Genomic DNA, 20,618 nt, shown 5'->3' with positions numbered 1-20,618 from the left:
ATCATCACACTGTACAGTGTTCACACACCATCATCATCACACTGTACAGTGTTCACACACCATCATCACACTGCACAAGGTGTTCAGGAACACACCTCTCCAGTTATAACTTGTTATATTTATTGAACTATATCATATCCATTATTATAGCTAGCATCATTAACCACGTGACACGTGGGAAGCTCCCAACCACGTGGAAACATCAACACGTCGCTCCTCAACATTCAACAACATTTGCTGGTGTTAACACAACATTACCAAAACAACAACAGCTGATATTGTTGACTAACATCAGCTGATCAGCTGCTGTGATTTCTGGCTTATATTCTCATATGCACGCTCCACTCTTGAGGAATTCCCATAAACTGTATTCGCCATGTTTTGATGTCTGGGGAGCATAGCGGTCAAGGGCATCCGCAACTAAATCAATTAACATATATACACACTATATATATATATATATATATATATATATATATATATATATATATATATATATATATATATGCTCGCAACCCTACTTTTGACAGCATTATTCTGTATTCCCAATTGTTGTCTATTTTGTCTATCGTATTTTAGTGATCTTCAGTGTTCTAAATCTATCTTCCCAAACACGACCCTGGCCAAACATATATACAACAAAAACAAAACAAATAGCGACGACAATGAGGACACGAGACAATAAATAAGAACAATACAAGAGGAGAAAGTAGAATAAAAGAAGAATAAGAAAATGAACAGATGAGTTGGCGAGTGGATGGGAGAGAGGAGGAGGAGGAGGAGGACAAATCATTAGACGTAGAGCATGGGCGTGGCACTCTGGGGGTGTCAGATGGGCGTCGTGTGGACAAGTGGGCGTGGCACTGGCGTGGGAGGGGGGGTGTAGGCGGACACGTGGGCATGGTGGGCGTGGTGGGCGGGTCACGGAGCGTCACATGACCTGCTCCATCAAACTGTACTTCCCATCTTCACTAACAACCGTGAATGATAACCACCGCGATGTTTATCTACGATAAACATCGCGATACGACCATCGCGATGTTTACCATTCTCCGTGTTACGAGCAGCTTTATTAGTGCACTTGTTAAGGAACAATTAACGCGACACAATGCCCCAGCTTATGTAACAGCGAGAGATGAATATCAAATACAAGTTAACAACACGATATGGAACGCAAACAAGGGTTAACTCCGGAGGAGAAGGTACCACGCCATAAGGTCGTGGCACGTTCCCTTCCGTTCTGGCGTAATAAAGGTGGTACAAGAGAACGTGGACGACAATAAACGTTCTCGGGGAACACCGGTAAACGTGAGATAACGTTCAACTCATGAGAAGATTATAGAAAACCAGGAAACGCGATAGAATGCCAAGATGGTCAATCACGGACGACGGAAGTAGAAGCGGAGACACGCAAGGAACACAACGGAACCTTGGGGGAGCACACAGGAACACGAACACACTTGGGAAACACAACTGACACTACACAAAATGTGAACAGAACACAGGTAACGAAAGGGGAGCACAGTATATACAAAAAAACAAATGGATACTCACCGTCATTCTATCAAAACTACCTCCCTAACTTCATCCACTATCACCCTGACCTCATCCACTACCACCCTGAACTCATCCACTATCACCCTGACCTCATCCACTACCACCCTGACCTCATCCACTACCACCCTGACCTCATCCACTACCACCCTGACCTCATCCACTACCACCCTGACCTCATCCACTACCACCCTGACCTCATCCACTACCACCCTGACCTCATCCACTACCACCCTGACCTCATCCACTACCACCCTGACCTCATCCACTACCACCCTGACCTCATCCACTACCACCCTGACCTCATCCACTACCACCCTGACCTCATCCACTACCTCCCTGACCTCATCCACTACCTCCCTGACCTCAGTCATCCACTACGAGCATACATGTCCACGATGGTTGCATGAACTCACAAAATGTTTCTTCAGTATTTGAGCATAAATATTAATTACTAGCTGTACCCAGCCACGCGTTGCCACACCCCCGTCCTCCCCTTCCCCATCCCCTCTTCCTCCCCACCATCCCCCACTCCCTCGCCCTCCCCACCATTCCCCCCTACCCCGTCCCCTCGTCCTCCCCACCATCCCTTCACATGAAAAACAGTTAAAAAAAATAAAAAACATGGTTTTACCTGTCACAGGTTTGACATCTATATAGCAGGTATATAAAAACACGCGCGTATTCGAATGCAAAGATGCGCCAAAATTTCAAAGCAATCGGTAAAGAGGTTTCGGAGATTTCCCTCACATGAAAACACATGAAATAGTTTTTTTAAGTACGTTTTTACCTGTCACAGGTGTGGCATATATATAGTAGATATATAAAAATACGCGCGTATTCGAATGGAACTTGGTGTCAAAAGTTCAAAGCAATCGGTGAAAAACTTTCGGCGATTAGCGATTTTGGACAAAACGAACATATACATTTTTATTTATATAGATGATAATAAAACTCATTATAGATCCATGAAAGCATTAAGATATTAAAATATGTATAAATAGTTCACAAATAACTTTGAATTTAAATTTTAAAAGAAAACCTATACAAAATACATCGTCATAGAGAGGTTTAAACTGGATAAATACAATTTATATATCTTCGCCGAATATTATGAGATTGATAACTCACTGACACAAATACTTATCAATTACTGGAGCCTACTTATAATGTGTTAATAAACCATCAAGTTGAAATATCCTGAAAATTTTCTAGACAATCCAGCTCGAGGAATACTGAAGTCATTAACATGGACAAGTAAACACGGCGACAACGACGTGCCCGCCAGTGTTTGCGGCAAGCTCTGCCAGCCTCGTGACTCTACCTATAACCAGATTGGGGTTCGATCGTGTCAAGGCCGTCGAGAAAGGTATCCACGGCCTCCTACACCTGTGTATCTCACAGTGCACGCTATTTGACTGAATAAGATTGACAAATATATGGTGAATGTATAATGTAAATATTCCCCTATAGTATAAATTGCCCTCTCTCTCTCTCTCTCTCTATATATATATATATATATATATATATATATATATATATATATATATATATATATATATATATTATATAATAAATGTGTGTGTGTGTGTGTGTGTGTGTGTGTGTGTGTGTGTGTGTGTGTGTGATAGAGATGTCCAAAGAGTGTGATGTTACTCTGCTGTTTATCTGCCCAATTTCTTCTCTCGAAAAATAGTATATTTTCTGAGAGAAGGGGAAGTGAGGGTAGAATGGAGGGGGGCCAAGGTGGTGGGGTACGTGGGGGTAAGGGGGGGGGGAGTACGATAGGAGATAAGAGACCAATTAAGGTATTGCTCTCCTTTTTAATAACACATTTTGAGAGAAAGGGAAGAAGGGGCAAAGTTGGAAGGACCAAGCTGATGGGGAATAGTTGGAGAGAGAGAGTAAGAGGGGAAAGGACGAAGGGGCGACCAAAGGGATGGTAACAAGGAGGTCCAGGTGGAGATGGCAGAAGAGGAGTGGGATAGGGGGTGAGAGGAGAGATAGACTATCCTGGACACCGCTGGATATACCCCCTAGTATATTATATATCGTACACGAAATAATCCAGTTCAGGAAGAGCAGGAAGGGAAGGGAACTATCAGCGGGAAAGCGCCAAGTCCTTACGACTATATGGCACTTGGAAGGGGTCAGGATAAGGATTTGGGCTGGGATGGGGAGGAAGGAATGGTGCCCAACCATTTGGACGGTCGGGGATTGAACGCCGACCTGCATGAAGCGAGACCGGAAGAGCAGGAAACAAAAACTTTGAGGGCGCTTCAACCATAACAGCTTTCGTCTGAACAAAATACAATCAATAACTCATTTTCTTTGTGTGTTCATCGACAGCGGCCTACAAGAGGCGCAGTGTCGGAGTTGGCGCAGTTCTCCTCCCTCTCGGCACGGGTCATCATAACCACCAAACTTGCACACAAATCAACATTGTTTACAATTACAAAATCCGTCCAAGGTGGGCCTAAACAATACTGTGAGAAACGATACGTTAGAGGCGGTATACTGAGGACTACACACAATGCTCTGTTTAATGTTTTCCCTTCCAATATGTATGTCGTACCAGGTATTGTCTGGTGTTTATTGTCCAGTCGTAGGAAGCACAGTTACTCGGGTATCGCGGCCTTCTGCTGATTCATTCATAATGTATGAAGCGACGATAGCCCCAGCTGACTGGAGCTATCGTCATGAAGAAATAAAGCATACATTATTCTCAGCTCTTCGTCATACAGCCTTCTCAACACCTGCCATACACTCTTCTCAACTAAGAAATACAATATGTAAAACAATTTGTCCAACATATGACGTTAGGCAATAGAGTTCAGCATACTGCCTCCTTTGCTAAGGACACGTGAAGGTCGACTTGCGTGGCAAGGCGCTGAGGACAAGATGATTACAGACCTTACAAGAGTGGATACAGGAACACCCACTGACACATGGCCCGGGAGGTAATTAAGCAGGTGAGTTTAGGTAAAGGTGGGTCTACATTCCTAACTACCTGGGTTACTTTCCGGGTCACCTCTGGTATATTAATGGAATTTATCATCAAGGAGTTCATGCAACAGTCGGTCAAAATATTATATCAAATTTCTTTGAAATGTAAGTAACTGAATAGAATATTCGAGATTTACCAACTTCTTTTAACTGCTTAATCGTAAAGGTGTCAGAAATGAGTAACGGCCAGTCCCATCCCAATTACCCAACACCGAGAATGACCTAGTTCACTTTCATGCTACTCCTTTTGATAACAGAGTATTCAAGTGTTTAGGCTTAAACAATATTGAGACGCTTCTCTTAAGGTCTTCAAACAGTCTCGTGTGGACACACTACACCTGGCTGTGTTTGAGCACACACACACACACACACACACACACACACACACACACACATACACATACACATACACATACACATACACATACACATACACAGACACAGACACAGACACAGACACAGACACAGACACACACACACACACACACACACACACACACACACACACACACACACACCTTTAACATACTCTCCAAATAACTGTTGTTCAGTAACGCGAGTCTCGGTGCAATAGTCAAGTGCCTTAGATTGACCCAGCGTTAATCACGATGAATTATAAGTGTGGCGACGAACTGCTGATTTAACTGACGGTGTCTGAGGGCGCCACTTCGTGTTAGGGAGCAACAAGTAGCAACTCCACACCTTAAATTATGGCAGTTCCGAGAGGAATGGTGCCACACCCCATGACAAGGTCACGGCTCTCGCGGCATGGCACATAACTCAGGTTTTATGGGAAGCACCAGCACGCGGGTGCACGTAAAGTGAAGCAATTGCCATTCACCATACCTGGTGAGGGCCGTACGCACGCCCTCATCAGGCCCTCTCGTACGCACGCCCTCACCAGGCCCTTTCGTACGTACGCCCACACCAGGCCCTCTCGTACGCACGCCCTCACCAAGCCCTCTCGTACGCACGAGAGGGCCTCTCGTGCGTACGAGCGGTGCGTGCCCACAAGTTAGCATAGCAGCTCCGACTCCTTCGTGGAGCTGGACACATCAAAGACTGGCTTATTGTAGACGTTATTAAGACTGTCTACACTTGGGTGGATAAAGGAGACAACAGCACATTAGTTCAGACTTACGTAAGGGTACAATAAAGACTAGACTAACATTAGTACAACTTGTACGAGACGTCATGTGTAGAAATGACCGAGTTATTTCCTAATTGTTCACAGACTTTCTCAAGCCAGACGTTGTTTCATCCGGAGGTGTCCGGCATGAAGAGTGCCTTCAAAAATATCAACCGTCGCGATTTTCAAATATTTTATCGTCCTAAAATTAGCGAAAAAGTGTAATATAGGTAGGGAAAGGTTACGGCCATGCTCCTGTACCCCCCCTGAAACCACGGCCATGCTCCTGCACTCCCCTGCAACCACGGCCCTCCAACTCTCCCCTGCCAGCAATGGCTCGCCCCCCACCCCTGCCAACCATGTACCCCACCCCCAACCAACCGTGGCCATGCGCCCCACCCCCCTATCAACCACGGTCCCGCACCCATCCTACCAGCCATGGCCCCCTTTCACCCCCTACTTTAAGTGTGTGTGTTGGGGGAAGGAAAAGGGGTGCATGTACACCAAGGTCAGGACCGAGGCTCTGTACACTCCTCGCGACTCACTAAACATTAATAAGGCAGCACCGATGACCGACTCACTTCTCCACTCCTGTACCAAGAAGTCATTTGATGCTTATCGAGCTGGGTGAACCGCCTACACACCTCCACGAAACTTGTGTTTAAAGAGTCTCTTTAATACAGGTGAAAGGGTGTGTGTATGAGTTTATTATTCACATTCCTGAACATCTTTTATAGTGCTTTGGCCCGCAACGCGTTGCAGTCACCTCGTTGTCTCAACATCCTTGAAGAGTCACGTGTATTGGGAGAGTCCACAGGGAGGATAATGGCATGTTGCAGAATACTGCTCACTTTGAAGTGGCCCCCCGTGTCACAGGGTAGAAACGCCTGAGGCTAGACTGCTGCCAGTATGGCCATACCAAAGTGACCCCAATATATATAGCATAATGGCCGCTATCACCAACTGCTATAAAATGTTTATTTAATATATATAAGTTTAGACAAATGCTAAGAGGCATATGTACTATCTACATTACACTTTGCATTATTCGCAGTTATACTGTGGTATGAAGAGGGAAGGGCCGGATTGGGGTCCAATATGTGAAGTGGACATTTCAACCCCTAACCTTTGTCGTCCAATATTGAAGGCTAATCAATAGTGTTTATAAGGCTAGCCAGGGAGGGTGGCCAGGGGAGGGTGGCCAGGGAAGGGTGGCCAGTGTGACTCGTGCCAGGGGTGAGGGCCAGTACAACCCGTGCTCAAGCCGGTCTTGGAGATAACCTGCTCCCAATATGTACGTGTGTTTACTATTTGTATATGCAGAATCGAGTTATTAGCTCTTGGACCCCAACTTTCTAACAATTTTAGTTTTCCTCTAGTATGTCTACAACATATATTTATCTCTAACTCACATACACTTTCACACACACACATACACACACACACACACACACACACACACACACACACACACACACACACACACACACACACAGGAAGCAGCCCGTAGCAGCTGTCTGCGCCTCGGTTGGAAATCGAACACGGGCCCTTAGGACTACGACCCCAGAGCCCTGTCCACTCAGCCGCGAGGCCCCTAGATTTGTGTACTCATCTATTTGTGCTTGCGGGGGTTGAACTTTGTCTCTTTGGCCCCGCCTCTCAACCGTCAATCAACTGGTGTACAGGTTCCTGAGCCTACTGGGCTCTATCATATCTACATTTAAAACTGTGTATAGAGTCAGCCTCCACCACATCACTGCCTAATGCATTACATTTGTTAACAACTCTGACACTGAAAAAAAAATATTTTTAGTGTCTCTGTGGCTCATTTGGGTACTAAATTTCCATCTGTGTCCCCTTGTTCGTGTTCCACCCGTGTTAAATAGTTTATCTTTGTCCACCCTGTCAATTCCCCTGAGAATTTTTTAAGTGATCATGTTTCACCTTACTCTTCTGTCTTCCAGGGACGTGAGGTTTACTTGTCGCAGCCTTTCCTCATAGCTCATACTTCTCAGTTCTGGGACCGGTCTGGTGGCATACCTCTGAATCTTCTCTACCTTTGCCTTGTGTTTAACTAGGTATGGACTACAGGCTGGAGCTGCATATGCCAGGATTGGTCTGACGTAAGTGATATACAAGGTCCTGAACGATTCCTTACACAAGTTTCTAAAGGCAGTTCTTATGTTTGCCAATCTAGCATATGCCGCTGATGATATCCATTTGATGTGGGCTTCTGGGGACAGGTTCGGTGTGATATCAACCCCCCCCCCCAGATATTTCTCTCTATTTGACTCTTGCAGGACTTCACCTCCCAGATTGTTCCTTGTGTTCAGCCTCCTGCTCCCTTCGCCTAATTTCATTACTTTTCATTTTCCTAAGTTAAACTTTAGCAGCCATTTTCTAGACCATTCCTCCAGTTAGTCCAGGTCGTCCTGTAGTCTCTGTATCTGCCTTGATTCTTTTCATAATTTTTGCATCATCAGCAAACATTGAAAGGGACGCGTCTATACCTTCTGGAAGATCGTTTACATATATCAGAAACAGGATGGGTCCAAGTACAGAGCCCTGTGGGACTCCGCTGGTGACATCTTGCTAATCTGATGTCTCTCCTTCCCCCCCCCCCCCCCCCCCCCGACAGTTACTCGTTGTTTCTTGTTGCTTAGATACTTCCTTATCCACTGGAGCACCTTACCTTTTACTCCTGCCTGTTGCTCCAACTTTTGTAACAGCTTTTTATGGGGTACTGTATCAAAGGCTTTCTGACAGTTCAAGAAAATGCAATCCGCCAAGCCTTCTCTTTCTTGCCTAATTATTGTCGCCTGGTCATAGAATTCTATTAAGCCTGCGAGGCACGACTTACTATCCCTGAACCCATGCTGGTGGTGTGTTACGAAGCTCTTTCCCTTCAGATGCTCGACGAATCTTCTCCATCACCTTGCATGGAGAAGATCACTGGCCTGTGTCCCTACACTGGCCTGTGCAGGGACACAGGCCAGTGTCCCTACAAGTTAGGGACACTGGCCTGTGCAGGTCCCCGTGGCAACACGTGCAGCCACGTGCTCTGAGACGTGACTCAATCCCCTCCCCCCCCCACCCAACCCCCTCTCTACCCGCGAAGTTCAAACGCCAACAAGTCAACATAGCTATCTCATCGGTCGATATCACTATTTGCGCCAACTATACAGGAATTAATTATCTACCCCACGCACTATATGTCAACTCGGCCTAGATAATGTTTCAAAAATGGTTTACGTTATCAGAGTAGTTATCTTATGAAACTTATACTAAATGTTTAATAGGACTTAACGGTACCTATTCCACCCCCTCTCACTCTCACACCCTTCTGTCAACCACTCTCTCACACCCTTCTGTCTACCACTCTCACACCCCCTTCTGTCTACCACTCTCACACCCCCTTCTGTCTACCACTCTCACACACCCTTCTGTCTACCACTCTCACACACCCCTTCTGTCTACCACTCTCACACACCCCTTCTGTCTACCACTCTCACACACCCCTTCTGTCTACCACTCTCACACACCCCTTCTGTCTACCACTCTCACACACCCCTTCTGTCTACCACTCTCACACACCCCTTCTGTCTACCCCTCTCACACACCCTTCTGTCTACCCCTCTCACACACCCTTCTGTCTACCCCTCTCACACACCCTTCTGTCTACCCCTCTCACACACCCTTCTGTCTACCACTCTCACACACCCTTCTGACTACCACTCTCACACACCCTTCTGTCTACCACTCTCACACACCCTTCTGTCTACCACTCTCACACACCCTTCTGTCTACCACTCTCACACACCCTTCTGTCTACCACTCTCACACACCCCTTCTGTCTACCACTCTCACACACCCCTTCTGTCTACCACTCTCCCACACCCCTTCTGTCTACCACTCTCCCACACCCTTCTGTCTACCACTCTCACACACCCCTTCTGTCTACCACTCTCACACACCCCTTCTGTCTACCACTCTCCCACACCCCTTCTGTCTACCACTCTCACACACCCTTCTGTCTACCACTCTCACACACCCCTTCTGTCTACCACTCTCACACACCCTTCTGTCTACCACTCTCACACACCCCTTCTGTCTACCACTCTCCCACACCCCTTCTGTCTACCACTCTCACACACCCTTCTGTCTACCACTCTCACACACCCCTTCTGTCTACCACTCTCACACATCTCTTCTGTCTACCACTCTCACACACCCTTCTGTCTACCACTCTCACACACCCTTCTGTCTACCACTCTCACACACCCTTCTGTCTACCACTCTCACACACCCTTCTGTCTACCACTCTCACACACCCTTCTGTCTACCACTCTCACACACCCTTCTGTCTACCACTCACACACCCTTCTGTCTACTACTCTCACACACCCTCCTGTCTACCACTCTCTAACCCTCCTGTCTACCACTCTCACACACCCTTCTGTCTACCACTCTCCCAAGCTCTCGTCTGTCTATCAACTTTAACCTATGTGCATCACCCTCGCCAATATACAAAAAATATGCCCTAAATTTGTCACCAATTTAATGACGATATTAGTCAAAAATAATGGAAAATATTATTAAACACAGCGCCGTGGGACTCCAAAATCCACACAAATGTATCCAGACTCCAAACATCTTTCAACAAAGTAATAAGAGACTGCTAAGTCAGGTTAAACTTCATATTATTGAAGAGCACTACTGAATGGAGACTTGAGAGAGAGAGGACGAGGCTAAAGGCCCGCTGCATCCTCAGTTCCTGCCCGGCGTCGGAGGAGTTGGAAGAAATCTACAGATCTAAATCTTTATCTCCCTATATAAATTTATTCTATAGGGAAATATTCTACATTCTATAGGGTCTCGCTTCATGCAGGTCGGCGTTCAATCCCCGACCGTCCAAGTAGTTGGGCACCATTCCTTCTCTCCCCCCCCCGGTCCCATCCCAAATCCTTATCCTGAAACCCTTCCCAGTGCTATACAGTCGTGATGGCTTGGAGCTTTCCCCTGATAGTTTCCTTCCCTTCACATTTTTGTAACAATTTAGTTGTGCAACTGCGTAACCTTGCATCATAAAGGATATAATAACAGAATATCTATAAATATCTATAAATATTTATAGATATCTCTATCTATAAATCCAACTTTATGTTTACAAATCATCTATGTATGTACTTTTCCTGAATAAAAAAATTTGAATTTGAATATGTATTTTAGAGTCAACGACAAGCTGCTCTCTGAAATGCTCTTTATTCACTACTCCGAGGCTATGGGTCCCTACAATTATTACACCAGAGGTGGCACCACTTTTATTCATTTTTTATTTATAAATTTATTGTATTTATTTATTTATATAACTGAATATGACAAAAACGGTTAGATCAATGATTCTACTTTGCGGTTACCTTGCGATGATTTCGGGGCTCAACGTCCCTGAGGCCCGATCCCCGACCAGCACTCCTGGTTGGTGGACTGGTCAATGAGGTTGTCGGACGCGGCTGCTCGCAGCCTGACCTATGAATCACAGCCTGGTTGATCAGTTATCCAATTCTAGAAGATTCTAGCACGAATCTTCTCTATATTTCTAATGTTTTTCTTCCCTCGAGAAGTAAATTGAAAAATGTAATCTCCAAAGTTTATTTTACAAATCTGAAACTTTGTTGTAGACAAATCTTTATATCTCTTATGTTCTTGTGCAGGCGATGAGTCACAATAACGTGGCTAAAGTATGTTGACCAGACCACACACTAGAAGGTGAAGGGACGACGACGTTTCGGTCCGCCCTGGACCATTCTCAAGTCGATTGTGGTCTGGTCAACTCTCGTGTTCTTCTTCATTTGCAAAAAATATATAAAAAATCTCCAACAGTTTACAATATGGCCTGAGGCTAAGCGACGTGTTTCATTGAGGCTGTCAGCATCTTCGAATGCAAGAGGGAAAGTTAATCAAACTTACTGAAGCTACAGCATGTATAACCATAGACTGTGTCACACCTGCCAGGGCGCCTGGCAGCTGAGTGGAGAGCGCTTCGCATTCATAGTCCTGAGGTTCCGGGTTTGATCCCCGGTGGAGGCGGAGACAAATGGGCAAAATGTTTCTTTCACCCTGATGCCCCTGTTACCTAGCAGTAAATAGGTACCTGGGAGTTAGACAGCTGCTACGGATTGCTTCCTGGGGGTGTGCAGCAAAAAGGAGGCCTGGTCGAGGACCGGGCCGCGGGGACGCTAAGCCCCGAAATCATCTCAAGATAACCTCATCCTTCTTGTCTATATATTCTGTAGCTTCAGCTAACTTTTAGCTGAATGAAGCATACGTACTTAATTTTTGCTTGCTTGATATCATTGGTACCACCCTACCACTCGATCAATTAAACTCAACATTAACTTCTTTAACTGAAAAGCTCCTAAAATATTTCGATAAATTTTGAATTCATACACAACCACGTAAAGGCAAAAATAATAGAAAAGCTTCATCTAGTATATACAATTTTTAGCATCGAACAAGAATCAAATCGATTACAGAAATAATTTTGTGGGTTGGTAGAAACTAGTAGTCTTAACCCCCCCTCCCCCTCCCCCTTCCCTCCAAAAAAAAAATCACCACGAAATCACCACACACTTCCAGGTAAACCCAAATTATCAACTTAAAAATAATATCGGTAAACAAATAACCTATTATACTTGTGGAAATGGGCGCATTATGAAATAAGCAAACAATAATGGCAAATAAAAGTGCGAGGCTGCCAGGTTGGTCCTCACCCCTGGAAGCGGCAACAGGGGAGCGAGTACATGGTGTCGATAACAATTTGGCGGGTACTAGGTTGCCTTGTAATTTGGTTCCCTCGGCTTATTTCTTACGTGGTCACTCAGGAAGTGCAGTTGAATAAAGGAATGTAGGAACAGTCGGGTCATAAACATGTAGTTTAAATCTGAAAGACACAGGCAGAATATAGTCGTTCAGATAAAACGCCTAACGACTGCTTAAACTATTCAAGCATTACATTTACAATATCTATCAAGTCAAAAATATTCGTTACTTGTATCAGTGAGGGGCCTTAAACGCTCACCGTAATTCAACATCGTGGCTACTTGTATTTTATCATGGCTACTTACTTATACAATATCGTGGCTACTTATATAATATTTCAGTGTTAACGAATACAGTGAATGACATTATGTATACAGAAACTCGATCGGTCAACTGCGCGGTCAATTACACTAATGTAGTTTCGTTTAATTCTAGACTTATGTATGCTTATTAGGCTAGGTTAAGATAGAATAGGTTTGGCGAGGATTGAGCCGGCTGACTCTCCACATTTTTAACCCCCATTTCTTGCTGTTTATATAACATGCCGGTGGACGAAATATTCCGTCTATTGACGAAATGTTGCTAGGTGTTTTTCCGGGTCTAATGCCTTATGTTAGAATGTTCTAGGTTAATTATTTAGTCGAAGTAATTTCAATTTACATTTTATATTTATATTTATATATGTAAATATTTGTCTGTCTATTCGAGGTAGGAACCCAGATGCTTGGGAATAGCCTCATCCTACTTCGTACCCCAATTCCTATGGGGTACGTGCCTAACATGGCACGCACAGGTCGTGGTCAGCAACATTAAAAATAGAAAAAGAGAAGCGTGATCACGTACTCACCCAACGACGATTTTACCTGGAAACTGGTTCCCATCTGACTAAATACTTTGAAAGCAAACATTCCAAATAATTATTTGAGTGTTATTGTAAAAACGTACGTGTGTGTGTGTGTGTGTGTGTGTGTGTGTGTGTGTGTGTGTGTGTGTGTGTGTGTGTGTGTGTGTGAGAGAGAGAGAGAGAGAGAGAGAGAGAGAGAGAGAGAGAGAGAGAGAGAGAGAGAGAGAGAGAGAGAGAGAGAGAGAGAGAGAGAGAGAGAGAGAGAGAGAGAGAGAGAGAGAGAGAGAGAGAGAGAGAGAGAGAGAGAGAGAGAGAGAGAGAGAGAGAGGGGGGGGGGGGGGAGGTGAAATGGGGAGGAGAGAAGAGAAAAATTCACCCTTCAACAGCAAGCTCACACTGCCATCCTCGAGACCAAGACATAACATCCAACATACTGCCCTAGCCATCATTGTAACACTGATGGGTCAGCTGCAGTGGGCCTACTGGTCCATGTGACACATCATTTCACTGTGGGTTATATATATATTGAGCTGCTTTAGCCATATTGTATTCACTTCTACTCTTCCTTTAAAAATGCTCACAGGGTTAACAAAACATACATACATAGCTTCGTTAGTCATAATGTGTGGTGTTTTCTACAAAGTAAAATGAATTGCACTCAGTACCCGCCGCAGTAGTCCTTGTAGACCCCAAGTTGGACAACGACGGGATTAAAGCAATTCCCCTGACGGAGAGAACGTCACGGGGGTTGCTACGCTAACCTAACCTGCAAAGTTTTCAGTTACATCACATCAGTCCAGTTGCAAAAATATTTTTTTTACGTTTTCTCCAGCCAAAGTTGGAAGTAGTTGTATGTGCTTGCGAATTTTCTCATCATGTTGGGTAATGTATGCTTCACGTAGGGTAGCTCAATAATAATTATGTCTGTGTGTTTGGCGTGTGTATAATTGGGTTCCTGGCTTGCGTATGTCTGTTAAGTGTTCTTGACATGCATATGCCTGCTAGTATTGCTGGTTTGCAAATGCCTGTTGGTGTTCTTGTGTTGTAAAGGGAATTTTGAAAACAGATAGATGGAGCTGTATAATGTACGGGCATACTGATACATAGCAGCACGTACAGAGCAGCCTGAGTTAACCAAGTTTGGCGACAAGGGGTGTAAATTTCCTCATGCAAAAGCCTAGTTACTGCTTTTAATCTTTTCAACATTACATTTGTTATCTGAATGTCCTTATTGTCAATAAGCAATATAAATACTGTAATACAAAAGAAAGGAGGGAATTATTTCATTATAAGCCAATATCCAATGGATAAGTTGTAAACGTGCTTTGACTGTCCCTTTTCACAGGAAACCGTTACATTTATCACTTCGAATCCCAGAAACCTTAGGACTCTTCTGCCTTGAGTTCCTGAGCTGTAGATAGGGGGCCTCATCTTCAAGACGAGACCTATAATATATACATTTTTTGTAAACCACTACACCGTGATATCTAACGTGTTTATATACGACAAAAAACAAAAAAAAACTGCATTGCCAGCAACCGTTTTTATCGTCATATAGCCTACTTGTATTATTCCTTTCTCAAATATTAATGACGTTGATCATATCAATAATCAGACGATTATAGGGTCTTGGAAGGAACATGAACATCGGGTACCCAATCAAGCCTACTGCTGGATACTCCAGACATATGGTTAGAGGAAACAAAGTGTAGCTATTCTGCTGGCGTGGAAAATTAGATGTCCCTACGTCAGCAAACTAATATATGGGCTTTATTTATAAATAGTGGCTTTATTAATTACAATAATGACCTTATTTATAACAATAATGACCTTATTATAACAATAATGACTTCATAATGTATTCCTTTCATAAAGAACGTTGCAACCTTTGCCTGGGTTCAGTGTATTTACCATTTGTGCCTGCAGAATGGATCTATTAGCTCTTGGGCCCCGCCTTTCTAACCAATCTTTTTACTCTATTTTGTCAACTACATATATTTATCTCTTAACGCGCGCGCACACATATCCTTAGGAAGCATCCCGGAGCAGCTAACTCCCAGATACCTATTTAATGCAAGGTGAACAGGGGCAGCAGGATGAAAGAAAGTCTGCCCATTTGTTTCCGCCTCGGCCGGGAATCGTAGCTTAAAATCCGACAATATTGAGTATGGATAAAGCATATATATATCCTGCACAGTGTGAATAATTTTGTAAAGTTTAAAACAGCATATTTTCAATTTCCTTGAACTGTACTCCCATACATGGTAACTTAAGAGTTGATGAAGGAATTATTCATTCCCACCATTCACTAAACAGTGATTGAATGACTACCTTAATGTTCAACAAATGAAATACCGTATATTACTCTTACCTTTTATTCTGGACGGCTTTTAGGATGGAATCTGATTCCTAAGTGAACGGAATCAAGGCAGTAGAAATTGCAGGGAGGTGAAATCTAAAAGCAAGAGAGGCTAGAGGGTTGTAGAGAACAGGAGCGCACAACCACCCTCAGTGCCAGCTGCCGGGTGACTGAGGCTCCGGCCACGGTTGCCAGATCTAAATTGCTGAAAGTAGCGAGCTGACGGGCTACAAGTAGCGAATTTGTAATAAGAGTTGCCCAATTTTTTTAGTGAATGATATGGATTTCAAAGTAATATATTTTGATATATAGAGTACACTACACGATGTTAATTGTTTTATTAATATTATTTCTGCACATATACACAGACATTATATATATATATATATATATATATATATATATATATATATATATATATATATATATATATATATATATATATATATATATATATATATATATATATATATATAAACAGTTATGTAACCGACCAGTTGTGTAACCAAACCCCGACCAGTTGTGTAACTGGAACCCAACGAGTTTTGTAACCGCAAGCCTAACATGAACGAACCGTAAAAACAACATCTAAAGCACAACCATGCACGTACCGAAGCCCGACTATGCACAAACCGAAGCCCAAGTAACACCCCCGGAACCCGACCAGTTATGTAACCGGAGCCCGACCAGTTGTGTAACAAGAGCCCAGCCAGTTGAGTAACTGGACCCTGGCTCTGATTTTTTTTCTCCTAAGGGGAAGCCCATTGCTCCCAATTTAAACTCCTAAGCGGGAGCCTATTGCTTATTTTTGCTTAGGAGTTTTATTTGCTAATTTTTATATGGGAACCATCGAAGACAAGAGTCTTCAGTAGCAGACAAAAACCAACCGTATATTGCCGTTATGTAGATGACATATTCCTCATAGTAAAAGACTCAGACAAACTAATTGATCTAAAAAGCCATCTAGAGAGAGAGTCAGTACTCCGATTTACACATGAAAATAGTGAAAATAACAGTCTGCCATTCTTGGACGTACTAATAACAAAAACAGGAACCTCTTTAAGCACCAACGTATATACTAAGCCTACCAACATAGGATTATGCCTGAACAGTAGAAGTGAGTGCCCCCAAAGATACAAAACCAGTGTTCTCAATGCTTATATTCGTCGAGCGCTTACCCACTGCTCCGAATGGAGCAACGTGAGTAGAGAGTTTGAAAGAGTAACTCGGGTATTGGTGAACAACGGATATAGCAACACGGAAATAAACGCTGCTATTAGAAGACACCTGGACCGATGGTATAATCCTGAACCTAGAACAGAAACCACAATAATACCTCCAATAAAATTATATCACAAATCAACCATGCACAGTGAATATAAAAAAATAGGAAAGAATAATGAAAGAAAAAATCCGTAAAGGAGTAAAAAGCATTACTCCTAACCAAAACATAGACCTGATCATATTCTACAAAACCAAGAAGACTTCCGAACTCCTTATCAAATACAGCCGGAAGCCGACGTAGAACCCTCTACAGCAGTCAAGCGTTGTATACATGAACACTTGCCCCCACGAAGGGTGTAACCTTCAATCTAAGTACATAGGTATGACGTCGACCAAGCTGACGAGGCGTTTGACTTATCTTCAATCCGGTGCCCCCAGGAATCACATGAGACAAGCCCATGACATCACCCTAACAAGAGAAATGTTGAACAAAAATACCTGCATAATAGACAAAACCCAAGATGCAAGAAGATTACAAATTCTTTAAGCAATTCACATAAGAATAGAACAACCTACCATAAACACCCAAATCACGGAACTATTTACTCTTCTTCTTGAGAATAGGTGCAGTTTGCATGAAGGGTTTACCCTCCCGATGACTGCACCAGGACAAATGTAGGGAAACGCGTAGACGGTAAGAAGGAGAAGAAAGTCAAAAGTGTTGGATGTGTCGGGCCGTAGAGAGAGGAGTGGCGACGGAAACAGAGGAGGACGTTAGAGGGAGACTCCCCGCACCGTAGGGCGGGGTGTCGAGTGCACGGCGGCAGCTGAACCACGCACGGCGTAGCGGTGCGCGCAAGACGTTAACTAATATTTCTCTGGGAACTTGTATATCGGAAAGCGCAAGCATTACACTTCCCAAATCACCCACAAGTCATCGGGCAGCCGGCCACCAAGCGGTGCCCTCGGCTGAGACATCTTATCCGGCACCCTATAAACAAACTCCTTCACCCGCGACACCCAGACAGTGGACGAGCACCATGGGATCGGAAGCACCCGAGCATCCCGATAAGGGCCCAACACCGGAACCCCACAGGGCACGACCCCAGCAGACGGGACGAGGCTTCCCCCAGACCGGGGCAATGAAGGAGGGGGAACCGCAGGGGATGCAGGCGCGGCATCGACCCCACCACAGGGCACAGGAGCCGAGGCCCCCCGGCGCACATCATTCCGCAGCACCACGACGAGGTCCCGATCATCAGGGGCAACCCCCCACTGCGAAGATCCAACAGCAGGCGACGCAGGAGGGGGGGGCACAGGTAGCAACTTCGGAGCCCCTCACAGCACCATCATCCACGGTGGGGGGGCTCCAAAGCACCATACTCCCCCACCTCCTCCCAAGGCACACCACGAAGGGGAGACACACTCCGAGCCCGCCGAGAACGTTTCGAGACAGGCCGCACCACACCACACCCAGCAGGCCTCACTGCAGGCACAGCCACCATCTTTACACCCACACAGGGCACACCAGCAACGTCCGAAGAGTCCACATCACCCACACTGTCCACATCATCCAGGGAAACAGCCTCAGAACACCGACGCGCACGCTTCTGCAAAGGGATGGAAAGAGCAGAACTACAGTCGCCAACACACACAGGCACCTCTCCCTGCCGAAGCTCCCCCTCCAATACAGCAGAACCCGCGTCCCCGGGAGCCGGTATCACATCCACAGGCGGGGGCGGGACATGAACCTCCACCAGGACATCCTGCACTACACGCAGCGCAGGCGACGGCCAGACACCCACACACACCTGCTCAACAACCTCAGGGGCCACACCAGTCACCAGACGTGTCGCGCAGGCCGTAGAACTCGCCTCAACAGGGGGAGCAGCAGACAGGCAATCAGGCGCCTCAGGCACAGCATCCACTCCGTCCTCAGAACCGTCCGAACGCAATAGGGGCGGAAAATCCTCCGCACGAAAAACATGCACCCGACCAGTTGCTCCCACGTCGCACCAACGAACACTTAACACCGTTCCAAATCGTTCAAAACAGGAGGTTAAAAAGTCGTCCTGAAATTCGAAGGGGGCACCATGCACCGCCACAGACGTCAAGGTGACACTAAGATACACCACCTTAACAGAACCAGCAGGATCTGGGAGAGGGTAACCACGCCCCTCACATCGCTCGAGAAACGCCTGAAAGGCACGGACCACAGCACGGTTGCCCTGAAGCAGCTGGATGCCCACCAGGTCTAACAGCTGCACAAGAAGCACGTCCACCAGGGCGACACCAACCAACGAATAGTCCACCGGCACCGTAAATGCCAGACCAGCCGACAATGTCCTCTTCACTGGAGGGCGAGAAGTCCCCATGACTAAGTCAAACGACACCCTGTAAGTGGCAAACCACCACCAGCAAGGCAAACCAGCAATCACCCAACGTAAACACGAGCCAGGAGCGGAGAGACCTCAGGAGCGTCCGACCTGGCCGGTGGTCACCACGCAACTCCCCATATAAATCACATCTACAAAGATGTATTATAAATAAAGTTAGGCACATGACCATCAGTTTCATTGCAAAACTAGGCAACTCGCGTACCAAGAAAGGCGAGCCAGGCAATATATTTGACTACTCTTTAAACAAGGCATTCTCAGATGTGAAACAATTATATATTCAGCGAATTTTGCCGTAATGCAGAACAGACAACAATTATTTAAACAAAATAATATGCTAGAAATATGTTTGATATTGATATACACCCACAAGAAAAATTAATCAGGAAATTGGAAGATCCTTAATTTACAAGGCACGCTTTATAATAATAATAATAATAATAATAAATATAATATTATTTTATCCAAAATAAAATACATAAGACGAACTAAATTATTATTATTATTAAGCTTGGTACACAACAGTGTGTTGATGTTATATAGATATATAAGGAAGGTGTCGGGTGCCTCAGCTAACTTCCTGGTGACGAAGATGGTGCGACTCATGAGGGAGGTGGTGCGGGCGTCACGACTGGCCTGTCTGAGGGTGGAGTTGTTGTGGCGCCAGTCATCGGGTTCATGGCGCATCACTCCCTTCTCCACCTTCATCGCTTCCTTTTTCCCACTTCTCTCTCACGGAAGATAAAATAGTACATTTCATCAGATAAATCAATTATCTAATTGGTATCAATTAGTTGGACTTTGCTAGTGTACAAAATAGTCTGGCAATTGGCCTGCATATATTACTAGTTAATTTCTGAGATAGGGATATTAGGTAAATTTATTGCTAGCTTTTGACTGTATACTCTGAAATCCCATATTAAAAAAATGGACGAAATAATCTATACTATTAAATAAATTTATCTGAGGGTCACTAATTAACACTATAGTGGCCTCGAACAAGAGCAGGAAGCCGGCGGCTTGTCAAAGGCTTCCCCCCCCCCCCCCGCTTGACCTGATTTTTTTCAAGCTGGATTTTAAAGTTCAGAGTTTTGGCGGGTAGGCGGTTCCATAACCCCATGAGTGAGAAAGCATCTCCTGTTTTCAGTTCCACATTGTGGCTTGTTGAGCTTGAAACCGTTGCTCCGTGGTTGTTACACCTGACCATTAGAAGAAGTGGTGTGGATCAATATCCTCCTAATTGTTCAGTATTTTAAGAGTTTTGATGAGATCAGTCCTGTCATGTTT

At 44.8% G+C, this 20,618-nt stretch overlaps 1 protein-coding gene across 2 annotated transcripts in view; it reads right to left on the bottom strand.

Moving 5' to 3' along the window:
* Positions 1-15,896, bottom strand: part of LOC123765294 (crustacean calcium-binding protein 23) — a 50,059-nt gene extending 34,163 nt beyond the window's left edge. For both annotated transcript variants that reach the window (XM_045753843.2, XM_045753844.2), the window contains exon 1: positions 15,724-15,896. The gene's annotated coding sequence lies outside the window, so the exon portion shown is untranslated. The remainder of the gene's footprint in view (positions 1-15,723) is intronic.
* Positions 15,897-20,618: the final 4,722 nt, after the last annotated feature.

This window comes from Procambarus clarkii, chromosome 33 (assembly GCF_040958095.1).
Source record: "Procambarus clarkii isolate CNS0578487 chromosome 33, FALCON_Pclarkii_2.0, whole genome shotgun sequence".
NCBI lineage: Eukaryota > Metazoa > Arthropoda > Malacostraca > Decapoda > Cambaridae > Procambarus > Procambarus clarkii.
This window is presented reverse-complemented; position numbering and strand designations above follow the sequence as displayed.